Source organism: Gossypium hirsutum, chromosome A02 (genome assembly GCF_007990345.1).
Source record: "Gossypium hirsutum isolate 1008001.06 chromosome A02, Gossypium_hirsutum_v2.1, whole genome shotgun sequence".
Taxonomy (NCBI): domain Eukaryota; kingdom Viridiplantae; phylum Streptophyta; class Magnoliopsida; order Malvales; family Malvaceae; genus Gossypium; species Gossypium hirsutum.
The window spans coordinates 75,129,188-75,135,504 of NC_053425.1; the positions used below are offsets into that span (position 1 = coordinate 75,129,188).

The window sequence follows — 6,317 nt, forward strand, 5'->3', positions numbered from 1 at the left end:
TAATTATGTGTTCTTAATTCTTGTTTTGATATCCTAGGATACTGATTCAAGACATGCTCTTATTCAGAGGAGGAATAGACCCTGTCTAAGAGTACATTTGTCATAATTAAGCGGAGTTGATTGCACGCCTAGACATAGGGTGACAAGATTTTGCCGAATTAGGGTGAAACCTAATAGGGGGATCCATAGATCGAGTTAATGCAACCCTAGAGTGTTTATTAGATAAAAGTCTCGGTTATTCAATCTAGGGATTAGACGTTATTAGTCTTGAATACGAATAATAACATAACTTAGGGATCTCTACAGAACAAGTTGAATGAATAAATCGTCCTATTCAGATCCAGAATAACAAGTAAAGTCTAGGTGGATTTTTCCTTAGGTATTGTCTTAAGTCAATCAATTTTTCCCAAAAGCAATTCCCCAATTCTTTTCTCTGTGCGTTCTTAGTTTAGATAATTAGTTAATTAAAACAAAACCTCTTTATTCTTAGGCTAGATAATAAAAAGACAGTCATTACTAGTACTTTTAGTTTCTTTGGGTTCGACAATCCGGTCTTGCTAAAACTATACTACTGTTCGATAGGTACACTTGCCTACATCGCGATAATAGTTAGTTCAAGAACGAGTAATTATAAATATTTAAAACCTATCACGAAATCACGCGATCAAGTTTTTGGCACCGTTGATGGGGAACTAAGATATTAGGAACGCTCAATTTTTATTACTTTAGACATTTATTTTTCTTGCAATTTAATTTAATTTATTATTATTATTATTTATTAACCTACTCTTTCTTTCTCTTGGCAGGTTTTTATAGTTTATGACTAGAAGAAACCCGTCGGGACCATTACTTTTTGACAAAGAAATTGATCGTACAGTTCGTAGAAACCAAAGAGAAATAAGGCATAGCTTAAGATACATGGAGAACGAGCAAGAAGACGATACTCAACCCCCAACCAAACAAATGGCTGAAAACCAAGGTAATCAGCTACCTCCTGCAATTGCAGTTAATCAAAATCCTGCTCCATGCACTATGTATGATTATGTTAAACCTTCTTTAACAGGAACTGAATCGAGCATAGTTAGACCTGCTGTAGCTACAAATACTTTTGAATAAAAACCTAACACTATTCAAATGATACAACAATTTGTTCAGTTTGATGGTTTGCAGGATGAGGATCCCAATGCTCATTTAGCCAACTTCTTAGAACTATGCGATACATTTAAAATTAATGGCGTTTTTTATGATGCCATACGTCTTCTATTATTTTCCTTTTCATTGAGAAACAAAGCTAAACAGTGGTTGAACTCGTTACCACGAAGGTTAATTACTACTTGGGAACAAATGACCGAAAAATTTTTACTAAAATATTTTCCACCGGCTAAAACGGCTAAATTACGTAATGATATCTCGTCTTTTGCGCAAATGGATTTAAAAACACTCTACGATGCATGGGAGAGATACAAGGACTTACTGAGAAGGTGCCCTCACCATGGGTTACCGCTTTGGCTCCAAGTTCAAGCATTCCACAATGGTCTAAATCCTTTGACTCGACAAATGGTTGACGTAGCTACTGGCAGAACCATCAATAATAAAACACCTGAAGATGCCTATGAGTTTATTGAGGAGATGTCACTGAATAACTATCAGTGGCAAGTCATGAGGACAAAGCCAACGAAAATAGTCGGTGTTTATAACATTGATTCGGTCACCATACTCTATAATCAGTTAGAACTCTTGAATAAAAAGATTGATGGTTTTGCTTAATTCTTCACAGGTTCACCCAGTAATGTAGTACGAAACAAGTAGCGGTGGAACAAGCCATTCGAAATACCGACCTTATGGCCACAACATTGATAACGAGCAATTAAATTACATGGGTAATAATCCTCGACCTCAAAACAATCCATATAGTAACACTTATAATGCAGGTTGGAGGAACCATCCCAATTTTTCGTGGGGAGGCCAAGGAAATCAAAGACCACAACATCCTTTGGGTTTTCAACAACCACCCTACCAATAGGAAAAGAAGCCAAACCATGAAGAGATGCTCTCAAGGTTTATATCACTGTCAGAAACCTGTTTTCAGAACACCAAGACAGCACTTAAAAATCAACAAGTGTCGATCCAAAGCCTCGAAACTCAGATAGGCTAGCTTTCCAAACTAATCTCCGAACGACCACAAGGTAGTTTGCCAAGTAATACCGAACCTAACCCAAGGGAACAACTCAACGTAATTAATATTCAAGATGATGAAGGAGTCATTGAACCTAAACCAGAACCGAGGCAAGAAACTGTGGTAAGCAAAGGTCAAGGTGAGATAGATCAAAATACAAACAAACTAGTGACTGTCGAGTATAAACCTCGTGTGCCATACCCCAACGCGACAAGGAAAGACCGCTCAGATGAACAATTTGGTACATTCCTTAAACTCTTAAAAAAATTACATATTAACTTACCAATTATTGAAGCTCTGTCGTAGATGCCAAACGCAATGACATTTTTAAAGGAGTTTTTAGCAAATAAGTGGAAGTTGGACGAGGCGTCGCATGTGGAGCTGAACGCAGTTTGCTCGGCCATTCTCCAAAATAAACTACCCAACAAACTAAAAGAACTAGGGAGCTTTACTATTCCTTGCTTAATTGGTAGTTTAGAGTTAATCATGCATTAGCTGATCTAAGGGCTAGTATCAACGTCATACCTTACAAAATGTTTAAGCAACAAGGTCTTGGGAAACCCAAACAGACTAGGATGAGCATTCAATTGGTAATAAAACTATAAGATTCCCTAGAGGTATTATTGAAGATGTGCTAGTTAAAATCGATAAATTTATATTTCCCGTTGACTTTATTGTTCTATACATAGAAGAGGATAGCAACACTCTCTTAATTCTAGGAAGGCCCTTTTTAGCAACTGCTAAAACCATCATTGATGTTGGCATAGGTGAACTCACACTCCGGGTGGGAGATGAAACAATCACCCTTCAAGCTCACAATTCTGGCCACACATCAGGAATTGAAGGTGATCATTTCAACCATTCTACTAAAACTAACAATATGGTGCAACCTACTTTACAGAAAATGAGCCTGAAGGAAGCACACGAGTAGTTCTCAATCACCAGTAGAGGACCCGTTCGTGAAGATCGAAGATTACAAATCGAGGAACTCGATGAATGGCAGACGCACAAACCAAGAACACTCGACAAACCAAAACTACACCAAAACGAGCTCGATACCTCTCCAAATCAACTTAAGGTTGGTTATAAGGTCTTATTAGATGCCGTAGATCCCCACATTGTCACTACCACACCGAATAAGGAAATCCCTCTTATGGTACTCAGTATTTTTCCATTCAGTACGGTGGAGGTGAGTCATCCCAAGTTCGACACTTTTAAGGTAAACAACACTCGATTAAAACCCTATTTTGATGAGATTGATAGCAGGAATGAGGAGTATAAACTCCTCAAACTGCCATGACCATTCACTGGAGAGGTAAGTCAAGCTTAGACTATAAATAAGCGCTTCTCGGGAGGCAACCCGAGCACTAACAATATTAATTTTTTTAAAATTTTGGTATTTAACTCTTAACTTACTAATAGAAATCTTGAATACAGGTGTTTCCACAGAGACAAGGCCAAGTACACGGGCGTGCTTAAGGCCATGTAAAAATAGGGCAAAAGATTTCCCCAACACGGGCTGCGATTAAACGCCACGGCCATGCGATATGGCTGTGGTCGAGCCTGCCAAAACAACAGAGGCGTGCAACACGCCCGTGTGGAAGAACCATGGGCGAACCTGTTAAAACAACACGGGAGTACGACACGCCCGTGTCTAGCACCCGTGGACAACACTGTCAAAATGGCACGGGTGTGTGAAAACCTACACGATTGTGGGAAAAGCGATCCATGCTCGACACGGCCGTGTGACACGATCTTGTAGCCACACGGCCTATACACACGGGCGTTCGAGAAGGCCGTGTGACGACATCACAATTCGCTATGAACATGGTCAAAACACGAACCACAGGGGTATGTGCACTGGCCGTGCCACTTGAAAAATTAGAATAATTATCTTATTTTCTTTTTCTTTCATTAAGTTTTTAATATTCATTTATTTTCCTTTTAAAAACGGCTTACCTTCTGAGTCAAGCTTGCCATCCAGAGTTATCTCCAATACTCGATCTCGTCAATCCAAGAATATCATCCATTCTTAATACAGAAAGTTTCACTTCTCTCCTTATCTTAATTTTATAGACTCTAATATCTATCTTTGTACATTGAAGGCAATGTACATTTTAAGTGTGGGGGGAATTCATTTCATTATCAGAAAAATCCCTGAATGATTACCTGGTTCTCTTGAAAAGCTCTCATATCATATCTAGGATAAATTGTAATTGATTTATGATTTTGATTGATATATCTTGAATTAAAACATAGGGATTTATGCATTGATTGTTTAAACTTTAAGACATTAGAGAATCAAGCATGATAAGTTGATTTTTAAGAATTTAAAATTATAGGTTGTTTCCCCAAGTCTAGGTATTACTTTAAATTGGAATTCACGAGTCTAAACATCAAAAAGCCATAAATTTTGTGAGATTTTTGAGCCTTTTGAGCATCTATTAATCCTTTCATGCTCACTTTTATTATTGCTTTGAGTGCGTCAGTATTAAACTGTTATTCTAGAACTTGCTTGATTATACATGTTGAGACCACACCATTTGATTTGATATATCAAAATGATTAAGGCACTTAGGATTAACCCACTCATGATGTAACACCGCGAACCCGAAACCGACACCGGAGTCGGACACGAGGTGTTAACTGACTTTAACCCCTTATAAAATTTATTTTCCAGACACTGCCCAATCTGTGTACCAGTCGTTTTAAAAATCATATCTTGAGTTTCGTAACTCAAAAATCAGTTTCGTGATTTTTCCCAGAAACTAGACTCATGTGCCCATCTATGTATTTTTTTCTAGAATTTTTGGTCGGGCCAATTAGTACAGTTTATTAGTCAAAGTCTCCCATGTTGCAGGGGTCGACTACACTGACCTTTTCCCATTACGACTTGGATATCTCCCTGCACGGGGCTTCAATACTGATGCCGTTTGTTTCTATGAAAACTAGACTCAGAGAGGAATCTGTACATATATGGTACGACCCCTAATTATCTCTGGTTAATTTATAATGAATTTCCAAAGTCGGAGCAGGAAATCCAGAAACCGTTCTGGCCCTGTCCCACAAAAATCTGATTATCTCTTAATATACTGCCCATATGATCTTTTCGTTACTTCCTCATGAAAACAGACTCATCGAGCTTCGATTACATAATTTATTCATCAATTAATTCCACTCCTACTATTTTTAGTGATTTTTCAATCTCATGACACTGCTGCTGCCAGCATCTGTTACGAAAGTAACTAGGTCCATTTCATGCCTACCCTTGATCCAACTCAATCGAACATTCGTGCCATTTTCGCATGGCTTAAAGTTTACATGCCAAAGTTCAAACACAACGTAATAGCTTATACATGCCAAAATGTTCTTCTAAGCCAACTAAGAAGAAAGTACCAAAACTTGCTATCCGGTGTGATGACTTCGATGACGGCCTGACCCCGCAAAAATAGATGAGTCCAAGCAACCTATAATGGGTGACAAGGAAACACCGAGTGAGTTTATAACTCAGTAAGTCATAAGCAATGCACTACCATCCATCAATAACATTATCACAAGAGGAAACAAAATGGAACGAGACAATTTACTCCATCCATACCGAACCATACCATAGTTCCTCCAACCTATCGATTCCGTTTCATATCAATTCATGCATTCACATTCCATATACTCATCAATAGGACATTGAGGCATTTTCATAAATCAATTTATTTCCGTTACAATCAAACGACTAAACGGCCTTTCACCCATCCTACGATAAATTTTATGTACGTGACTTCAAGTATATTTGTCACATAGGTTCAAACTTACCGAGCTCAACACCAAGTATAAGCATAGCACCTATTAGCCATGTACTCAAGACACTTACCCGATCCGCTGTCCGCGATCGACTCAATAGTGTCGCACACATAGTGTCCATAATGATTCACGAATGTATATTGAGTCCGCACACTCAGTGCTATATAATCAACTCGCACACTTAGTGCCGCATGGTCAATTCGCACACTTAGTGCATCATATTCATTTCGCACACTTAGTGCAACAACTCAGTACATCTTACCTCTTTTCATTCAACAATTTCATCATCACATACGTACATGCATATATATATGTATATTTATTCATTCCATTCAGCATCAAT

At 38.2% G+C, this 6,317-nt stretch overlaps 1 non-coding gene across 1 annotated transcript; it reads right to left on the bottom strand.

The window, feature by feature from the left end:
• Positions 1 to 1,392: 1,392 nt before the first annotated feature.
• On the bottom strand, positions 1,393 to 1,499 carry LOC121217564 (small nucleolar RNA R71). Its single transcript, XR_005913670.1, has one exon. It is a non-coding gene; the product is annotated as a small nucleolar RNA R71 (small nucleolar RNA).
• Between the last annotated feature and the right edge of the window lie 4,818 nt (positions 1,500 to 6,317).